We start from the raw sequence: 23,043 nt of genomic DNA, 5'->3' as shown, positions 1-23,043 counted from the left end.
GAGAGAATCTTCCATTCTACTAGTTCATTCCATAGATGGTCACAACAGCCAGGGCTGGGCCAATCCAAAATCAGGAGCCAGGAGATTTTTCTGGGTCTCCCATGTGGATACAGGGGCCCAGGAACTTTGGACATCTGCCACTGCTTTCCCAGCTGCATTAGCAGGGAACTGGTCAGAGGTGGGGCAGCCAGAACTTGAGTTGGCACCCATTTGGGATTTCAACATCGAAGGCAGTGGCTTTACCCAGTATTCACAATGCCAGCCCTAGGTGTTTTATCTTTTCAGTTTCCTTGACCCTTTTCCCATTGTGATGCCTGAAATAACTTCTCTCCACAATATGATATGGTTTTAGTAGTGGAAGAGGACATAATGGAAGTTACCCTTTCAGGTAACACTCTGATAAGCATAGCTGTAATTAAAACTATCCTGGTTGCAAGGAGGGTTTTTAAAGCTAGATTTAATAATGAATAGATTGCTAATGAAGCACATCCTAAATCTCTGCTTCCCTCTGCAAGCTTGTTCCTTACTGCTCACCACAATCTGGGCTTTTTAGTTTCTTTGTACTCTCTACCCCCAACTCTCCCTCTAGTTTTAAGTTGCACTTGGTTTTTATTTGACATTGGAGATTATAGCCCTGCTTCTGTAACAACTTTGAACTCATTGTCTCACAAAGATAATTGGTCCATCTTGGATTGAGTGTCCAGTCACTAGTCTAAAATGTCGTTATGAGATGGGAATAATGGTGCCCTTAACCATCAGTGAAGGCAGAATAGTGGCCCCACAGAGATATCCAAATCCTAATACCCAAACCTTTGAATATGCTACCTTATATGGCAAGAGGGACTCTGTAGACATCGTCATGGTAAGGATCTTGAGATGGAAAATCTATCATGGATTAGGTAAGTCTTCCCTAGGTGCTAATAAGGGAAAGAGAAAGGCAGGAGAGTCAAAGTCACAAAAAGAGCTGTGATTATGAAAGCAGAGTTTGCAGTGATGTGGAGCCATGAGCCATGAAATACTGAAGTCTCTTGAAGCTAGAAACTTCAAGGAGTGCCATCTTGAGGCCCATTTTAAACTTATGACTTTAAGATAACAAATCTGTATTGTTTTGAAAACTTTTATTTATTTTATCTAAAGAGAGGCAAAAGACATATACAAACAGAAAGAGATCTCCCATTTGCTGGTTCACTCCCCGAATACCTGCAACAGCTGGGCTGAATCAGGCCGAAGCCAGGATCCTGGAACTCCATCCAGGTCTCCCACTTGGGTGGCAGGGTCTCAAGTAGTTGAGCAATCACCTGCTGTCTCACAGGTTGTTCATTAGCTAGAAACTGGGATCAGAGCAGAGCTAAAAGTAGAACCCAGGCACTCCAATATCCCAAGCAGCCTCTCAACTATTATGCCAAATGCACACCACCCTGTGTTGTTTTAAGCCACTAAATGTGTGGTCATTTGTTACAGCAGCCATAGGAAGTCAATACAGTATCCGTCCTGGAAGAAGCAATAGTTTTCAGAGGAATTTACTACCTATCACCCTCCCTTATAGACTCAGTAGCTAACAGAAATCAAGAGGTTTCTGAATGTTTAAGGACCTCTTGCCTTAAACATTCTAGTCTTTCCTGCCATTGAGTAGCCTGAATGAATAACCACTAGATTCTACTGCCATGCCAGTAGAAGCTGTATTTCCTATAGGAAATAGTAGCAACTTCATGAATTTTTTTTTGTATTAATTTAGAAAACACGTGTACAGAAAGTTTCTTGGAATAATGACTGGCAATGTCTGTTCATTATGTTCACCCTAACCAGCCTCCTTTCTGTGCCTTGAAGTATATCATTCCCTTTCCTGCTTCATTTATTCATTCCTCTAAATTTTCATTCAGAGGGGCTGGCGCCGTGGCTCACTAGGTTAATTCTCCGCCTGCAGCGCCGGCATCCCATATGGGTGCTAGATTCTAGTCCCAGTTGCTCCTCTTCCAGTCCAGCTCTCTGCTGTGGCCTGGGAGTACAGTGGAGGATGGCCCAAGTGCTTGGGCCCTGCACCCACATGGGAGACCAGGAGGAAGCACCTGGCTCCTGGCTTCGGATCGTCATAGCACCGGCCTTAGCAGCCATTTGGAGGGTGAACCAACAGAAGGAAGACCTTTCTCTCTGTCTCTCTCTCTCTCACTGTCTAACTCTGTCAAATAAATAAAAATAAATAAATAAAATTTTATTCAGAAGTAAGTATTGAATACCAGGTATGGGCCTGTTGTTGTTCCAAATGCTGGGGATTTAGCAGTGAACACAATAAAAAAGTGGTCATCAACTTCAGAGTTTCTGTTATTGTGGGGCTGAGGCAGACAACAAGCAAAATAATAATGATTAAAATAAAAATATGCATAAGATATGAAATGGGGCCAGCGCTGCGGCTCACTAGGCTAATCTTCCGCCTTGCGGCGCTGGCACACCAGGTTCTAGTCCCAGTCGAGGCGCTGGATTCTGTCCCGGTTGCCCCTCTTCCAGGCCAGCTCTCTGCTGTGGCCAGGGAGTGCAGTGGAGGATGGCCCGAGTGCTTGGGCCCTGCACCCCATGGGAGACCAGGATAAGTACCTGACTCCTGCCATCGGATCAGCGCGGTACGCTGGCTGCAGCACACCGGCCGCAGTGGCCATTGGAGGGTGAACCAACGGCAAAAAGGAAGACCTTTCTCTCTGTCTCTCTCTCTCACTGTCCACTCTGCCTGTCAAAAAAAAAAAAAAAGATATGAAATGATGTTGGGTGGGCAGAGATGTAACTGTAACTAAGATGACAAAGGGAAGGCCTCATTGAAAAGAAGACATTCAAACAGAGCACACAAGATATTTGGGGAACACAATCCAGAGAAGTCCAGATACAGAACTGATGCTATATCTCTCATCAAGTAAATAAAGAATTCAGCACATATTTTACACTACTCTCCTTTTCAGATACCCTTCCATTTCTCAATTCTGACTCCCATGCTCCATGTAATCTATGTCCTTGATTATGTACAGTTATCTATTTGTTCACTTGTCCCTTATCCATTGTCCTGATAAATTGTAAGATCTATGAAGATAGGGATACTATCCATTTTATTTGTTGTATCACCAGGCATGCAATAGGCCCTAGATAAATATTGAGGAATGAACAGTATGTTCTAGAAAAATAAATGATTTAGAATTGCTCTGCTTATTGATATGCTATTATAAACATATTTCTTCTGGTTTTGCTTCTATGAAGTCTTGACATCAAAAATCTTTGTTCTTTTCTGATTGGAAATTTGGTACTACTCTATTTTATATGCAGTGAAAATGAATCTTCTATAGAAATTTCTTTATCCTTTCCCTTATTCTATGATTTACTCATTGTAAAAAATAGTTTAATTTTAACAAAAAACAGTCAGTGTATCAGTGTATGGAAATTGCTTTGTCAAAATATGCAAATTAAAAACAAGAAAAATAGTAAACACACCATGATCCATAAAATGTCTACAAAGTGTTTCATGCATACATTAGTCAAAGAACTGATTTTTTTTTTTTTGTAGCAAAAGCCTGAAAATGAATTCATGGATGCAGATGTGTGGCTCATTTGTAAATGGGATAATATATATCAAGCTGTTAGCACAGTGTGTGGCACAGATAGCTGCTCCAAAAGTGTATGTCATTCTTTTATTTACTCATTCACAGTGTTAGTGAAAGAAGTCTAAAGGAATACTAGAAGGCAAAACCACATAAAGTCATCTAGTGTCTTCTGTGAGGGCACTTTGTACTACAAAAAGACAGAAGGAGGAAAACTTCATTTATTAACTTTGCATTGTCCCAGTTGTCATAAATGTTGTTATGGTTACTTTAATGCAATGCAGATCTCACAATCTTTAGGTCATGGTATCAATCATTTCTATAATCATTGTGCATGCCTCTAGAGCAATGTGTGTTGTACATACACATGGCTTTGCACACATGGACTTGTCCATTTTGGAGACTAATTTAGGGCTATTCAGATCCAAGTAAATACCTTTGAAAAGCAGACTATTAGAAATTCAAACTGGGGCTAGCGCTGTGGCATAGTAGGTTAAGCCTCTGCCCTATGGGCATCGGTTTGAACCCCCGCTGCTCCACTTCCAATCCAGCTCCCTGCTAATGCTCTTGGGAAAGCAGCAGAGGATGGCCCAGGTGCTTGGGCCCCTACATCCACGTGGGAGACCCAGAAGAAGCTCCTAGCTCTTGGCTTCAGATTGGCCCAGCTCAGGCTGTTGAGGCCATTTGGGGAGTGAACCAGCAGACGGAAGACCTCTCTCTCTCTCCCTCTCTCTCTCTCTCTCTCTCTCTGTCTCACTGCCTGTAACTCTGCCTCTCAAATAAATAAATAAAACTTTTAAAGAATTCAAATTAAGAATAAGTGAAACACTGGCATCTGCTATAAGGTATTTGAGTATCTGCATATATGACATACATGAAATTTGTTAATGTGAAAATAATTTTAAAAATTTAAAATAAGTTCAAATAAAAATGCTAAAAAAAAACCCCACATGAGGTGGGCACACAAATTTAGAGGGTTTGGCTCTAGAAATTGGAGAGCAAAGTAAAGAACATTTTCTAGTTTCTGGGTTACTTTTCTGAATAAAAATATTTTTCTGGCTATTTTCCCACTATCCTAAATGTGCACAGAATGATTTTAGCCCTACTGTGGGTATCAGAACTGCATGATTTTGACATGTAGCTTGATTCTTGCTCCAGTTATTGTAAGTGTGGAAAGCATAATTCACTAGGCCAATTAAAGTTAGTAGAATTTAACCAAAGCAAAACAGAAAGGAATCAAATCAGGCAGCTCCCAGAACCAGAGCAGGTTCTGAGAATTCCAACAAAAAAATTAAGTAGCACTTATAGGAAAACAGAAATGAGGCATTGAAAACAACTTAATTGCCTACAGGCTAGTTAATCAACCAGTCAGTTGATTATAGCTTAACCAGTTAACTTAATTGTTTACAGCCTAATCAGCAAACTGGCCACTTGGCCTTCTGCAACCAGCCAAAGCTGAGTTAGTGTGATTAAATCCTATATTGATTGGTTGAGCTTAGTGCAGATGCCCAGCTCAAATTCATGGCCTCATGCTAAGTATGAATTAAGCAACATGTGTAAACCTTATTGTAGAACAGGAAGATTTATTCATTAATGGGCCTGAAATACCCTGGAGTAAATTTGGCTTTGGTCTCAACTGGAATCAGGGCACAAATGCCATCAGGACGCTACATAGTCAAACTTAACACACACTTCAGGTGCAAGAAGCAGAGCTCTTCCCGAAAGTCTGAGAGAATCAAATCCCTGTGGCCGGAGAAAAGCTATGCTTAGGAAATGAAGTGGAATAAACATGGACCACAAGGAGAAAATAGACCAGATTTCCTAAAAGAAGCTGAAAAGATACAGACTGGCAAACCCTTGCCTCCTGGTGCCTCTGAGGGAGCCTCCTGGGAAGGAGAGGACTACTGAGCCCATCTCATAGTTTGCAAGGCTGGCTTTCTTTCAGAATCACCTGGGAGCTCTGTCAACCTTAAGATGTCAGTTTGAGCAACTTCTGCTTCAGCCAGAATGCAGTAAGGTAGCACCAGACTTATTCCTTATAATCAGCTAGAAAACTGGAACAATATATAAAACAACTGTTTTCAAACCTTACAAAGCAGTCATTGAAAAATTGTTCCTTTCAAGACGAGAAACAAGCAAGGTTAAGCCCTAAATCACAGAAAACCTATGCCTAGAAATCAGGATCATCATGCAGAAATTGGAATCATCATGCAGAAATTGGGATCCCTAGCAGGCAGCAGGAATCTTAAAAATTGAGTAGGTAGAATCCAAGTTGAAGGAATGTGAGTTGTCTGAAATTTTCAGAATAAAAGAACTGGGAAGGAAGGGCCTACAGTGAGAAGAGGTTCCAGGAATCTGCACATACATTCCCTGGTGCCTTTTCCTAAATAATAACAATGTACACATAGGTTGAGAGTCTGTGGCCTGTAAAAATGACAGCTAAGATTCTTTATGCTTAACAGTTGGCAGAGTCACGCTGTCCTGGGAGAAGTTTAAGCTCTAACTGCATTAACCACCTGTGCATTTAGTAAAAACTCCCAGAGTCACACCTTAGTATATCAGTCTGCACAGTAGAGAAGGAGTAATAGCTATTGTTCTTAATTTTTAGACAGAAAAATTAGAAAAAATCATTTTTATAGAAAGCCCCAGTACCTATAGAGTCAGATTCTACAGTCTCTGAAAAAAATGAAATGTTTGAAATGTTTTCCATTCTTCATGTTTTTTACAAAAATAAAGCTTTATGCGTGTACTCTCTCCTGCACAATCTCTGCAAGTTAGAATCATATTCCTCATTCACTGCCCTTCATAAATACCATAAAACCTTCATTAGACTCCTTCTCACACCTAACAAAGAGGGGCCATCTGTCCTCTGAACATTTTATTTTTAATGTCTCATGGCTTTTAAACTTTTGTGTGTATGAGAATGTTCTAGTATTGTGAAGTAGTAGTCATTTACAGCTATTATATTTCATGGTCACTGTGAGGTGGTACACCTGGGCTTATTATCTCGTTTAAATTTCACAACACACATATGTGGGAAGTACCTGACCGTCATTTTTCCCACTGAGGGAGCTGAGACTTAGAGAGCTGGTAAGTAATGGAGTCTAGAAGGCAGTCTTGTTCCAGAAACAAGCTTTCCAGCTCTAGAACATATTATTAGTTACAACATGTTCTGTATGTGTAGGTATGTGTGTGTATTACTTTTTCTTTATCTTTTTAAGAAAGATTTGTTAATATAAAGAAAACAGGTTTAATGTATTTCATAAGTAGAATTCTAAGAAGACAGCCATACTTGCCTTCCCCTTCCTACCTCCCTCAAACCACCCTCCTTCATTCCTTTCTCTTTTTTCCTTCAATTTTTGCAATAACTTTTTTTGTATTTAATATATTCAGTTTTAAGAAAAAGATTTATTTCTTTTAAAAGCAGAGTTACAGAGAGGGAGAGAGGGAAGTAGGAAGAGAGAGAGAGAGAGAGTTCTACCATCCCCTGGTTCACTCCCCAAGTGTCCAAAATGGCTGTAGCAGAGCCAGTCGGAAAACAGGAACGGGAAACTCCATGTGGGACTCCAATTTGGGTGCAAGGGTGAAATACTTGGGCCGTATCCCTCTGCTTTCCCAGACACATTAGCAGAGAGCTGGATCTGAAGTGAAACAGCCAGGACTCTAACCCTATAGGATTCCAGCCTGTCAGGCAGTGGCTTAAATCACTGTGCCATAATGCCAGCCCCTCTTCCTGATTAGAAGTGTTTTGTAGACAAATGTAATGTCTTTTCACCTTTGTATGCTTTATAACTTAGCATAATATTTTCCCTACAATTGGTCGTTGGTGGATATTTATTGAATGAATCCAATGCAGGCATGCATACATGAAAATTACATAAGTATCTTTTGAAAGGTAGTTCTGTTATGAGTCTTACCCAGGTATAAATGGTGTCTGCAGAATTGGAGGTTTATTGTTGATATATTGGTGTTTTTTGCTGGGTAAATAGAGTTTTGTTGAATTTCTTTTGATTTTTTTCTTTTATTTGTTTTGTTTTCACATTCTGCTAAGAATCAGTAGCAAATCACAATTCTCAACACATAAAACAGACTTATTTTTTGTCAGAACTGGCAAATTTACTGATTGATATTCTATTCATTAAAAATGATATAGTGAATTGAAAGGTGAAAATAACTAAAGTGAACTGAAGGGAGCCTCCCTCAGGTTTTCTAGAAGGAAAAGTACTGTTTCCAAAGGAATAAGGTGAAAAAGGAAAACAATTATGGGCAAAACCACAAGCTTTACCAGATCGATGGCTTTTTATTTCAGAATTCATTTTCTCCGATTTTTCTCCCTTTAAAGCTAAAAACTAAATGGGGAATGGCATGGTAATCATGAATTTGAGATTGCAGTGTTCTGAGGGCAATTTTTTTGGTTAAGCTACTCTGTGGTTTGAGCAGAGGAAAACAAGGAATCTTCTGTGTTAAACCAGGGAGAGATGAGTGGAAAGGCAGTGGTGAATTATCTCATTCTTTTTGTACCTCACCTTCCGCACAGTGAGACTTCTAACTCAGAACGTGGGGCACTGGATCTCCTCAGCATGTCATGGAGTCTCCGAGGTGACATCAGTGAAATAACAAAGTGTGCCACTAACAAAAGTTTAGCATGAAAGAGACCAATAAAACACTGTTGATTCACTCCTGGTTTGGACAAATGATCCATAGAAAACAGTTCTTTGAAAGAATTGTAAATTTTATGGCTGTACACTTGTCTTTGTTTTAGGTGTCTGGCATGGCACTTAAAGTGTCTTTGTGAAAATCAGAAGCCCTAATGAAAAATTAAGAGTTTGATGTGTTTGGTTTTCTGTTTCAGAAATTGACAAGAAAAACAGCCCCATCTAGATCTTGCTTAGAGATGAGGTTGGTGCTTCCCTGCTTCAGAGTTCAATTGGCTCAAGAAAAAGGTTACCCAAGGGCTGTGGGGCAGTCATAGTCAAGTGTAAGGCCAAAATTGATAGTAAAGGAGTAATACCAGCATTAAATTCAATATGATGAGTGAGAACCCTTTATCAGTGTATCAAGCAATATATACAGAGCACAGAAGACATAAAACTGATCAGGAAGAAATTACAAAGGGGTTTAAAGCATGGGCAAAGCTTGGAGGTGGAAGTAACTGGGAAAATGTCAAAAGCTTTACACCAGTGACAGTGCTAGATACCTGTGGGGTGGACTCCCCAAGTCAAAGGCATAATGCAGTCCAGATATATTGCAAATGTCACCTTTACTCAGGATTGTCAAGGTAACCTGACACCTGACCTGAAGGTGGCCTTGCATCATTGTTTTCTCAAGATATTCATCTGAATTACTTCAAGATAATTCAATGTTTTTTATCTTTTGCCATAGATGGATTCTGAAGACAGATTTCCTTGGTTCAAATTGCAGCTTAACACTTTTTAGCTATGTGTTCTTAGAGAAATTATTTAATTTCTCTTTGTGTCTATTATTTTAATTTCTAAAATGGAGATAAGTTTATAGGTATCATAACATTGTGTAAAAAAGTAAATAAGTAAATAAATGGAAATTCTTGTAGTAGTTTCTGGAAAGTGGTAATATTATTAATATGGACATTATTCTTATTTCATATCTTACTACATACAGTGTCTAGTAAAATTCCTGACACATTATTATCTATAAATATCCAAGAAATTAGGGAATGAAAGGTCACGTACCCTAAGTTTTTAAAGTATCTGCAAGATCGAAATATTCACCTCAAGTTAGGATGAGATTGAGCACTACAGATAGCAATTACTCACTTCTAAAAATTGTTAAACGTGATAATTCTATTTTATTTCAAGTCTAGTAGACTCTAAAGTTATTATTTAATTACATTTAAGCAAAGACTAATGGCCAACATTTAGATAGTTTCTTTCTTGATTAACTTGATATTTTTGACCTTAAAAAATACAGACAGGATCATTTCCTGAACAAATGCAAGCTGACCCACTTGCATCCTGATCGATGTTACAAGGCAGGGCCAAAAGACATCTTAATTCCAAGTTGTTGTGGAGGAGTTCCCAGTTACATCAGGAAATCAAATAAGTCGAATGAGTGTTATTAGAGTTTCAACTAAGTCCACTGAATTGTAAACAGGCAAGTTGAATTTCATTTAGGCAGAAAATTGGGCTATAAATGTACGTGTTTCTGTGTATATAGTGATGATTATTGAATCAGACAGACTTTGGAGTCCTCCAAGATCGGAAGTAATTTGATATCATCATGTATATTCTTGATTTGGTGGATCTTTAAGCGTGTATTTTTATCTTTGTTTATTTTTGTCTTTGCTAAGAACAACAAACAAGTGTACTACCATACATTACTCTTGAATTGAATATTAATCAGTTCTCCCATATTTTACTTCCTATCTGAATTCTACAAATTATTTTTCAGTGAATTATAAGTTTTTCTGTTCTTTGGAAACTTTTTTCTAAAGATTTATTTATTTGAAACGCAGAATGACAGAGAAAGAGTGAGAAACAGAAAAACTTCTTCCATCCATTGGTTCATTCTCCAAATGGCCATCAGGTCTGGGAAAAGCCAAAGCCAGAAGCCAAGAGCTTCATCCTGGTCTCCTACATTGTAGTGGTAGTCCAAGTAGTAGGACCGTCTTCCATTGCCTTCCCAGGCATATTAGCAGGGATCTGGATTGGAAGCAGAGTAGCTGGGACCTCAACTGACACTTATTTGGGATGCCAAGTCACAAGAAGAAAGATAACCCACTACTACAACACCAGCCCCTGTCCTGTGGAAACTTTTAAATCCTGAATTTATTTCAAATTATTTTTAAGATATATGATTAGGAAGAAGAGAGAGGCTGCATTCACGTTATAATACCTCAGCCTCTGTGCTGTCTGTGGTGTCAATTAGTTGTCATCATCTGTGGTCTGAAAATACAAAATGAAATTCCAAAGATGAACAATTCATATATTTTTAAGCGTGCATGATGAATAGTGTGATAAAATCTCACACCATTGGGCTCCATCCTGCCCAGGACATAAATCATCCCTTGGTCCAGCAACTCCACACTGTATGCGCTGCCCACCTGTTAGTCACTTACTAGCATCACAGTGCTTGTGTTCAAGTAACATTTATTTTACCTAATAATGGCTCTGATATGTAAGAATAGTGATGCTAGAAATTCAGATAATCCATAAAGAAGCTATAAAAAGTTTCCTTTATATAAAAAGGTGAAGGCTGTAGATTAAATAAGGGAAGAAAAAATTTGCATGCTGTGTTGCTAAGATTTACAATTCAATCCCATCAAGGTGGCATGTACCAATGCCATCTCACTAGTCCCAGTGATCAATTTCTGTTCACAATTGATCATAATGATAGGACTAAGAACCAAAGGGATCACATAAACAAGAATAGTGTCTGCAAATACTAGCTGATAGAATAAAAATGGTAGAGAACAATCCAACATGGGAAGTGAGATACACAGCAGACCCATAGAATGGCAGATGTCCTAAACAGCACTCTGGCCTCAGAATCAGCCCTTAAGGCATGCGGATCCGGCTGAAAAGCCCATGAGAGTATTTCAGGCCTGGAAAGCCAAGATACTCTGGGGAAAAAAAAAAAAAACCTAAATGAAAGATCTCCACGAGTGAGATCCCAGTGGAAAGAATGGGTCATCAAAGAAGGAGGTACCTTTCTCTGAAGGGAGGAGAGAACTTCCACTTTGACCATGGCCTTGTCTAAATATGATCAGAGTCGGTGAACTCAGGGGGCTTCCATAGCCTTGGCAGCTCATGACAAGAGCCTAGGGTGATTACTGAGGCCATAAACAAGAGTGTCAATTTGTTAAGTCAACAACAGGAGTCACTGTGCACTTACTCCTCATGTAGGATCTCTGTCCTTAGTGTGGTGTACATTGAGATTTAATGCTATAACTAGTACTCAAACAGTATTTTTCACTTTATGTTTCTGTGTGGGTGCAAACTGTTGAAATCTTTACTTAATGTATGCTAAACTGACCTTCTGTATATAAAGAGAATTGAAAATGAATCTTGATGTGAATGGAAGGGGAGAGGGAGTGGGAAAGGGGAGGGTTGTGGGTGGGAGGGACGTTATGGGGGGGAAGCCATTGTAATCCATAAGCTGTACTTTGGAAATTTATATTCATTAAATAAAACTTAAAAATAAAAAAAAAAAGTACCCACAAAAAAAGATTTAAAATAAGATATTTTGAGAGAGAATATATTCACCTAGCACTTATCATAGCATATTTTTATATCATAGGCCTATGTATTAGGGAAAAAGTATGTAGAGTTCAGTAGTCTCTGAAATTTCAGGCATTCCCTGGGAGTCTGAGAATGATCCCTCATAGACAGGTGTTACTACTGTTCTAACTTTCATTACAACTAGTTTCTAGTTATCAACCTCTTACCATGTTGCTCATGCCAGTAGCTCACACTAACAGTCTCCCTTATCTTTGTCTATTGCTCTCAGTTCACACTTAACTCCAGCATCTATTGTTACCTCCTTTTCAGCTTCACTTCCTTTTGTCTGGTGTATTTATAATAGACATGAAATTATTTTCTACCTGTGGTTTCTTGTGCCTCTAATTGAACTTACACACTCTGTGTTTTCTAAAACACAAACATTACTGTAACCTTCTCCAGGCTTAAAATTTCTAATTTTTCTCTGTTGCTAATGAGTAAAATCTAAATTCCTTAGCCTGTTACTTACATTGTTCCAGAACTTGGCTTCCTGCAAGTAACTCCACCCAGTGTATTCAAAAATGTAGTCTCCCACTTCAGTTCCTTTGTTCAAGCATTTTTTCGTTTGAAAGTCTTGCCATTTTTATCTCCATGTCAGTCTTCACTCTGCTGTACCATATTTTTGCTAAAATAACATGCATGAACAATTGTATCTAAGTTAAATGCCATGTAGTAACTTCTACAGTGGCATGTAGCATCATGGAACTCCGACAAGACTGCTGTCGTCCAACCATCTCCCAGAGTAGGGAGCAGTGCACAAATATAAATAATCAGAAAACATATAAAACATCTTTCTGAAACACAAATTTAGATACATAGTAAATTTTTACATTTAATTATAAACAGTGCTGTAGAATATTGTTGTTTTTTGATCTCATTAGTAATTCTTTCTTCACTGGAGAAAGGCTTATTCTTCTACTGTCAGTGATGGGTCTCAAGGGGTTTCCCTTTTATGCCATACCTCTGCCTCATTAGCTCTAGTTAATTGAACGTGTACACATCTGACCCAAACCAGGCAGATCAAACCATGACTTTTCAACATGACTCTGTCATGAAAACGACTTCATGCCAAGATAAACCGTATGAAATATGAAAACTATGTCAAGTGAATAAGCAAACCTTAAGAGAATGAGGCTTTATTGGTCTTGAAGAGAACAGATGTGGTGTTAGAGCCCTCCACCCCATCACCACCGTAGCACTAGAAGACACATCCAGAAAAGAGGGAAGCTGTATACTGTTCAAATCCCTAACAGAAATGACTTCTGACTAATGTTTACTATCTTCATTTTCATGAATTTTCTCATAAGATCTCCTTTTGTCTAAATTAGTTTGGTATTGGTCTCTACCATTTGTAACTCAAAGAATGTAGGCAATGCATGAATGAATATATTATGGAATTTGATTCAAATTATGGTTGTGTTCTTGTGGCATAAGATAAATCTTCAAAGAAATTATGAATTCAATGAAAATCATTTAGTGCTTCCTGTATTTCACATAATTTGACTTCCACTTTGCTACTTGAATATATTAGTGAAAGATTTTGAGGAGCATAGTTTCATGACACTTTGGACAAGTTTTTAAGACCCCATAGGTAACCCCCATCCACCTTTTGTTCTGTGCCCTTTTGTTTTTCCAAATGTGCCTAGGGCACAACCTGATTTCTCTGAAAAATCTTACTCACCATTGGTTCTAGGGAATAAAAAAAGTTAATTTATATAACTTAAAGCCTATTGGGAATGATTTCACTCCATACATGCATTGTGTGTGTGAATCCTTCTCTGAGTCTTGTCTTCCATACTCTTCAAATTTTAACCTGAGAACTCTAGTTATTTTTGCAAAGGGTGAGCTTCTGTATGCGAAGGCTTGCTTTGGGAAGTCCCTACCTAAAACCACTGGAGGGACTAAAATTGAAATATTGGATAACACCAAACAGAATTCTGGTAAATGGCTATCCCCAATGCTACTATGGGAATCATGAGAATTATGAAATCCTCATGGGTTTATGGGGCTTATAAGTTAGTATATGAAGTCAAGAGCCAGCAAGGAGTATTCATGTCTTTTTTTCATTTGCTCCGTGACAGTTTGTTATCTGATATTGCCAGGTACTATTCCAGGCATGGAGAATAGAATAACGAACAAAAGAGGAAAAAAAAATACTTCTCCTTGGAAGTTATCATTAAAAACTCACTGAATAAGGGAATGACTATAGGAAAATGACTGCATAATGCCCTTTTGCACAGCATCACATCACAGAGATGAAGAATAAGCAGAGAAGAGAGGCTAGAGGGGAGCAGGAAAGACAGACATTGAGTTTTTTTCCTTTGTGGGACAGTTCAGCCAAGTGAGTTTATGGAGTGAAACTGATATAAAAGAAACAGAAAGGTAGCAGCTAATTAAGCTGAAATCTTGTGCATATTACTGGACAAATGTGAGGCAGATATTATTTTTTTCCGTTTTACTCCTTCCTTTTACTTTTGAATATATAGATTTAAGGTCATCATTCCATTAAAAAAGAAAATCACTGCAAGACAGAGTCCTTTCTCAAGATATCAATGATATCAATCAATATATCATCAAGATATCATTGCTTTTATTGGGTACAGTAGACTCCAGTTAGTGCAAGAGATATACTGACATGCTCAGTTCAGCAGATCTCCCCTGCCCCTTTGAACATTAGACAATGACCATGTTAACATTCATGTTCTAGTCACTGATGTCTTTTCACAATTCTTACAGATTCCATTTCCTAAGATACTGTATTGCCATGGAACTGGATATACTACCAGTCTGACAGTTAAAATACCATCTCAGCACTCAGAGGAATCAGGGTCTTATGTTTGATGGGTTAGGAGCTCCAAATTAGCTAACTCTGTTAAATACGCATCTGTAAACTTGTTTTGTTTTGTTGTTGTTTCTTTGTGTGTTTTCAGTTAAAAAAATCTCAGTTACTCCACACCTCTGAGTAATAGGTTACCTTTAAAGAGGGAAAGGGACTATATTCAATTATACCAAATGTCCTTAGTTACCTGAATCTCATTTGAAATTATTTTTATTGTCTTTAGTTAAGTAAGAAATCTGGGAAAATAGAAAACATGCCTTTTGGCTCTTGCTTATTAGAGTTCCAAGTAATCCCAGGAAATCCCAGAAGGCTATAAAGCAATTTAAAAGTTCATGGGGATTTTCACACTACTTTTTTTTATAATGTTCAACTATGAGAATCCACAAAAGTTAGTGTCAGAAAACTAGTTTGTAAAGCAATTATCTAAGAAAAATAGAGTTTTGTAAATTAATTTTTCATTCTACAATATAAGCATACATCAATATATCACATTGTACTCAATAAATATTGTTATTTTTACTTAAAAATAAACTTATTTGATATTAAAGAAAAATCTGCACATAAACTCAATAAAACTTATGTTAACAAGTAACTAGGTACTTTTTTAAAGATTAATTTTGTTTCTTTGAAAGGCCCATGACAGAGAGGAGAGACAGAAAGATAGATCTTCCATCGTAAGTCACTCCCCAAAGGCCACAATAGGCAGGGCTGGACCAGACCAAAGCCAGGATCCTCAAACTCCATCCTAGGCTCCCACATTAGTGGTATCCACTGTCTTCCCAGGTATATTAGTAGCAAATCAAATGGGAAGAGAGCAGCTGGCACTGAAACTGTACTACTATGGGATGTTGGTATCGCAGGTGACGGCTTAATCTTCTGTGCTTCAATGCTGGGCCCTAGCTAATCTTTTTTTTTTTTTTTTTAGCCAAGGGAATTTTTACTAACTTTCTGATAATATTGTTTCAGCATTTTAATTCTATGCTGTTAATTACTTCAAGCATAATAATTATGGGAAAATATCCAGAACTTTTAAAATTAATTTGTAAAACAAAATTGAGGTATAGGCCAACTAGCAGTTCAGGTAACAGAATAAGAAAATATTTGTAATTACCATTTTTGTAAAGTCACTTGTTATCTACAAACATAAAAATGGTGAATTATTTATGAATTTATCAATTATTCAGATGTGTCCTTGTGTATATGTTTATATACAACTTCCTTTCTGCTTTGTTTTATTGTTCTATTCTTATTTTTCTCTTTGCTTTGTAGGAAAGTAAAGAATAACCTAAATAAATAAATGCATGTTTCTCAAGATAGGCCTTTATAAATATTTAGAGTGGAAGTGAAGATTTGAGCTACCCCATTCCTCCTCAGTGCGTACTTTGTGAAGGACGGTTCCTGGGCTGTGTTGTAAATACACAGGTTCTGCCGCTGGGAAGCCATCCTTAGTGTATCCTTGGGAACTGCTGGGCACTCGTGCTGAGAAGTTCTGAGTGGAAATGGCAGTGGGAATGGCAACCTGCGCTTCGCCAGGGTGGCCGTTCATTGTTACCCCAGGGACGTAGTAATAGAAGACTTCTTCCCACCCACAGCCTTGTCTATTAGACTTGCTCCGCTGAGCCCTGAAGAAGCTTTCATCCAATTTTGAAAGACAGAGGCCAAGCTGAAGGGAAGATGTGTGAGGTGCAGGAGAGAAGTGAGGACTGCTTTTCTTAAGACTTCCAAAGCAATCTTACGTTTGTACCTTTTCTCATACTCCTTTAGAGTGGTTACTGTTGCTGAATTATACTGAGTCCTCTTAGTTTCTGTTGGAACAAACTGCATTCTCTGGCTTTGCTCTCAGTTTAGGGAGGGCACTTGGGACCTTGGAGCCACCCATGTCTGATGTTAGTTCTCAAAATATAATGTATCAGGTATATAATAGGAAATGAGAAAGAGGTGCTAAATGTAGAAAAGATAGAATTTCCAAAATGTTTTAGATATTTGTTTCAATAATACTGTGTTGAATAATTCATTTTAGAATAAAGGGATTTAAATCATTGGAATTAGTTGTGTTAGTCTGCTCAAGCTGTTATAACAAAATACCGTGGACTGGGTGGCTTATAAAAAACAAAGGTTTCTCATAATTCTGAAGGCTATGAGTCCATGATCAAAATGCCAGCAGATTCAGTTTCTGGTGAGAGCCAATTTCCAGGTTCTTAGATGGCACCTTCTCACATGTAAAAGAGATAAAAGAGGTGAATGAGCTTCCCTGGTCTATTTTATAAGAGCACTAATTCCCTTCCTTGTGAATTAATCAGTCCCAGGAGATGCTACTTCCTAATATATCACTTTTGGGGATAAGATTTTAACAAATGAAATTTGGAAAGACAAAAACATCAGCACATATCCTTAGTTTTATATTGTTTATGTCTCCAAATTCATGGCGGATTTTTGTCTTCTAATTGTAAATAGTATATAGGCATACATATATGTAAACATACATACATACATACACACGCAAACATGCATCAGCATGTGATTTTATATTCTGCCATTTTAATGAGAAACATATCTAACAGAAGAACCATAAATCGGCTCCACAAACATATATTAGGTATATCGTATGTACAAAGGTTTCAGACATGATCAGTTTTGTGCTTTAGAAACATCATCCTGATTGTTTTGTGGAGAATGCAGAGGAAAGCAAGGACAGACATAAAGAAACTTGTTAGGATTGTGTGCAGAGAAAAAGCTAAGAGACCTTCAGCGAGAGCATCCGAGACCCTATTACAGGCATTAGTTTTCATGACTGACCTTTTAATAAAGCGTGTGGCTTCTGAGATAGACCTCAGAGAGTGTTTCCCATCACTTCTGTATTCCTAGCAAAGTTTCAGGGCTATTGAATTTCCTGGAAATCTAAGCATAAAAAGAATTGTATTCTTACAGTAAATTGAATGTATTTTGAAGATAAAATTGTTTCCTCAAAGTCGGAACCATTATATAATTGCTTTTACTTATTTTCCTTATGTTTTCTTTAACGAGTCTTAATATTCTGAGAGATCTGTCTACTAATAAATAAAATACCAGTAAATAAAGTACCAATAAGAATTTCTGAGAGAATCCACAGAAGAGAAATAAAATCTAATAGTTACAATATACTAACCTTTTTTACTCTGCATTCTAATAGCCGGAGATCCACAGATTGAAAAATAAGGCAAATTATTTCTAAAACTTCTAAGAATAATAAAAAGACGAGTTCACTTTTCCTTTTTAATTTTCTTCATTGGAGAAAAGTTACATTTACTTTATCCTAACTTGTGTTCTTCCTGATTATATAATATTTGGGCATTTTTAGGATGAGTTTGTTATCTCTTTAGGTATAGTCAGAAATATATTCAAATTCCACAGGTGTTTGAAAATGGAAATGCTGAAAACTAGAAATTGTAAGCCTCTATTATAAACTGCACACCACCATTCATTAGAGCACAAAGACTTTGTTTTCATTATAGAAACTTAGGGGTTTAATACAGCTAGAAAGTGATTTTGATGCCCAGAAGTAGAATACTCTGTGAATACAGCCTCACCTCCCCCACAACAGGAAAACAGTATGCATGCACTGTGTCCAATGGCTTTTATAAATAAAAACACTGTCATAGGTGTGTGTCCAAGCAGACCAAACACTACAGAAATGGAAATACCAGATTGGTTTCCTGGATTTATTTGCAATTGAATCAGCATGTATTCATCTTTGATTTACAACCATTTCCATTGAAATTTGGCCCTGCAGAGAAGGGGGTGAGCTTGCCTGTTAGTAAAAAACACTGCCTTTAATAAGATGACCAAAAGTCTCAGTTTTTCTTTATGGGAAAAAAGCCTTACAGGTACAATAACAGTACAGAGAATAACTAACACACATTACTATTATGTTTTACATGAAAATTTGGATTTCCCCATCCTGCCCCTCTCAATCTCCTCTGTCTTTCCCATCACCTGAGAAAATATTGTCTCTTTAGTTAGAGGCACTCTCTCTCTCTCTCTCTCTCTCTATATATATATATATATATCGTGATAGCTGTCACAACACTCGAATGGAGTCATTAAAGCAAGTTCAAGTCTTGTTAATAAACATGGATCCTTTATTCTTTCTAAATTTTCTCAGCCCATCTCTATGCTGAGAATAGTAATATTAGAATTAAATGGATGTGAGAGTGTTTTGTAAACCTCAATTCATGAAGTTGAGGTAAGTCTTTTCTCAATTATATTTGCTTTCCTTAATGAAAGTTCCTTAATCGTGCTCATGTTTTTACTTTTGAAGATATCACCCTGTCTGTACTACAGTATCTTCCTTCCTAATTATTGCTTTAATCAGAAAGAGTTTTTAGGTGATATCAAGTAGCACAACTCTTATATAAAGAAATATCGAAGTAGTCATCTCTTCATACTTGCATATTTTAATCATGTATAATTATGTGTTTACCATAACTTGAAAGTTACATTTTGTAGAAATTGACAAATCAGGGGTAAGTATTTTGTTAGCAGTGAAGATACCTCCTGGGACGCCAGCGTCCTGTCTTGAGTATCTGGCTTTGAGTCCCATCCCTGCTTCCTTTGCAGCTTCCTGCTGAGGCTCACCCTGGGAAGCAGCAGGTGGTAGCTCAAGTACTTGGGTCCCTGCAGCCCATCTGGGAGACCTAAATGGAGTTCCCAGCTCCTGGGCGTTTGGGAAGTGAATCTACATATGGGAGTACTCACTTTCTCTCTCTCCTTTTCCCTCTTCCCCTCCCTATCCCCTCCTTCTGATCCTCTCTGCTCTCTCCCCTCATGTCAAATAAAATAAATAAAATTTTGAAAGAAATTAACAGATCAGAGACTGAAAATATTTTGTAAGACCAGTAAAACATTTTGGTCATTTATTTAAAAGAGATAGATTTTTATAGATGATTTTAGCTTACATGCCATTTTATAATTTAACTTTGGCACCTAACAATACATTTGTTAACTCAATGTACAAACATTTATTGAATATCAATAAATGCCAAGTGATGTTCTAGACCCTGGGTTATAGCTATAAGTAATTAGGCAAGGTGTGTATACATATAAGTATTTTTTCTGTTGCCACACATAGAAATCCACATATACTCCCATAATATATAGCAGTGCAACCTTCACTAATTCACATTCAGGCTCACAGTTACAAAAGAAAATTGCAAGGAATTCTCAGTATATACACATTTTGACACTTATGTAAGTATTAACAAAATGAAATGCATAGATTAACATTATTGATATTAATTTTATTTGATATTAGCAAAGATCCTTTGGGGAAGTTGTTTAACTTTAAACACCACAGAACATTAAATGTCTTATCATATAACACAAATATTTTGCTTCTAGTATAGATGAATAATGAGTTCTCAGGTTAAATTTTCATAGCTTTATAATAATGTTGAGCTCAGGTGCCAGACATTTGACCTAGTGGTTAAGACTCTGCTTGGGACACCTGCATTTCCATATCAGAGTTCCTGGTTTGAGTCCTGGCTATTCCACTTCTGATCCAACCTCATAGCATACACCCTGGGAGGCAGCAGGTAATAGCTCAAGTATGTGGGTCCCTATTACATATCTGGGAGACCTGGACTGAGTTCCTGGTTTCTGGCTTTACCATGGCCCAAGCCAGCTGTTAACTGGGTTAACCAGCAGATGGTTTCTGTGTGTGTGCATCTGTCTATCTGTCAACCTGTCTTTCATATAATTAAAATAATGAGCATTCTATTTATCCACATTTTCCTGATTGTTATTTAGACATTTTATGACACGAGAATTATATAGATACTAATTATATTTAATTATTTTCTTACAAAGTTATTGTCACTATCATTTAAGGAAAACTGAGATGATTTTGATTTTCATTGTTTACATTTATCAGTGATTTTCCTTGACTTCCAAATTTTGAATATTTCAAGCATTTCCAACCTACAAACATCCATTTACATTTTCATTTTTACATTTAAATATTTGAGACACTGAATTTTGAGTAAGGACTGAATAAGTCTCCAGCTTTTCTTGTTTCAAAGAGCTTCCAATTGCTATTGACATTTAGTTGATATTTAACTTTTTCTACTAATTCAAAATACTACTTTTAATTACATTACATTTTCATGTGTACTACATTTCTTTGGATTTCTTTTTTTTCTCTTCCATTACATTAATCTCCCCATGCTTTGACCAGAACCACACTCAATCACTGTAATTGTTCATTTTATATTTGGTGGGGTTATGGAGCCCCATTATATTTAAGATGCAGTTATGCATTTTTGGATACTTTCTTCTTCTAAATCAACTTTAAAAATAATTTTGTTAATGCTTTTATGGGGGAGTGGCATTTCAGTTCTAGATTAATGCAGGAAATATTGATATCTTTACAATACAGAATTATCTGGTCCAAGAATGAAATATGTCTACTTACTCATCCATTATTTTATAATTTCCACACCCTCTATATTTCTAACTAAATTTATTCTCAAGAACTTTTTGATTTTATTTATGTGATGTATTACTCCATTTTTAATTGCTATAACAAGTTACCTGAAGCAGACCAGATTTGTAAGGAAAAGAGGATTATTTAACTCATAGTATGGGAGGCTGAAAGAATAGATAGTAAATCTAGCTGTTGAGAGGGCTGCCATTGGATGTGTCACCCCATGGTAGATGACAATACCAAGGGTACATGTGGGAGGACAGATCCCATCTCAGAACAGCCCAAAGGAAGACTGGCTGGGGTCAGATTCAAGTTACCTTAATTGATTCTTAAGGTAGACCCCAAATTTACCTATGGATCTCTTACTGAGCCTCACCTCTTAAAGGTTCTAGGCCATCCGTCAGTACCAGCGCCCTGGGGACCAAGCTATTAATACAAGAACTTTGGAGGACAAACCACATCCAAACCATAGTACCTAGTGAGTAAGATGTTTTTAAATTATGTTTTTCTATGAATTGGTTATAATATAAAAAATCTTTAATAAGCTTTATTAAATATTATTTCATTGAGTTTTCTAGTTACAAAATTGTATTAACTTCAAATGATTACAATGTGCTCTTTATTAAATAATATTGCCTAATTATATTTATCAACATGACTAAGATAATATTAAAAAGCACTAGTGATAAAAACATAACTAATTAAATATACCTTAACTTCATTTACATGCTTCTAGAATACAGTTATGAAGTTTAAGCACCATAATAATCTTTGGCATTCTATACTAATCTTTTGGTATGTATGTATAACATTTTGTATGTGTATATATGAATGTAAATTTATATTATTGAGGAAATTTTGCATACTTTGCATTTATTAAATATTTTTATTAGGAAATAATGGTGGATTTTACCCAATATTCAATAAGCATACATTAAAGGAATTGTGTGATCTTTTTCCATCAATTTATTATAATTGTGATTCACAGTTATTGATATAACAGTATTAAAATTTCTGTGTTTTTCAAGAAAAAACTAGACTAGGTCATAAAAAGTTGTTCTTACAATATACTGCTGGAGTATTTTAGGATTCGTTTTCACTCATCATAGTAAATGAGAGTGTTGTTTCATCATTTGAGTGTTTGCCTGCTGAGAATTTCGTATATGTATTACTCTTTTGCTTTATAAAATGGTCAATAATTGTCCTATATTTTGTTCTATTCTGAAACACATTAAATAGCATTGGACTTAGGTGTTGCTTTAAGATAAAATAAGTTAATGTTAAAAATATCTATAGCACTATTTCATCAAATTGCTTTTTGAAAGCATTCTTATTAACCTTCCATGATTATTGACATGTTTATGATTTTCATCACTTAAGTAAATTTTCATATTTATGTTTTCATAGAAAATCAGTCACTTCATCTGACTTTTCAAACATTTAATTTCCGTTGTATCTGCAACTCTTTCCCCTTTATCAAATCACAATCAATATTTGCACTTTCTCTGTGCCTTGCTAGATTAGACTGGCTAGTGGCATATTTATTTTCTGTTTCTTTTAAAGTGTAAACTCTATAGCTATATTGATAATTTATTAATTTTTGCTCCGATTTTCTTTTATTTCATGCAGCCTTTGATAAAGAGCTTCTCATTTCCCCCTGGCCATGGGTGAGGCAGCTGTGGGTGGGAAGCAGGTTAAATCCTGAGGATTTAGTGTAGTAGCTGTTTTATCTACACTGAAGGAACAAACAGTAGAAGGAATTTTCTAAAGGCATTTCTAATCCTACTGATTAAATAGCCCCAGCCAAAAGGATATCATCAGTGTATTTTTCATTTTTCAGCTCCCACCTTCTTCTCTATTCTATTCTCTTGATGTCTAATATATTCTTTCAGCTGTGGTCCTACTGTGACATGT

The 23,043-nt window shown here is 36.8% G+C and overlaps 1 protein-coding gene across 7 annotated transcripts in view; it reads left to right on the top strand.

Moving 5' to 3' along the window:
• Positions 1–23,043, top strand: part of LINGO2 (leucine rich repeat and Ig domain containing 2) — a 1,387,358-nt gene that overhangs the window by 1,132,620 nt on the left and 231,695 nt on the right. Inside the window, exon 7 of one of the 7 annotated variants that reach the window (XM_051857089.3) lies at positions 21,515–21,607. The exons of the other annotated variants lie outside the window; for them this stretch is intronic. The gene's annotated coding sequence lies outside the window, so the exon portion shown is untranslated. The remainder of the gene's footprint in view (positions 1–21,514; positions 21,608–23,043) is intronic. 7 annotated transcript variants of the gene reach the window in all.

This window comes from Oryctolagus cuniculus, chromosome 1, assembly GCF_051225735.1.
Source record: "Oryctolagus cuniculus isolate XC-2025 breed Fujian yellow rabbit chromosome 1, ASM5122573v1, whole genome shotgun sequence".
In the NCBI taxonomy this organism is placed as follows: Eukaryota; Metazoa; Chordata; class Mammalia; order Lagomorpha; family Leporidae; genus Oryctolagus; species Oryctolagus cuniculus.
Note: the sequence above shows the minus strand (reverse complement) of the source record. Positions and strands in the feature narration are given on the sequence as shown.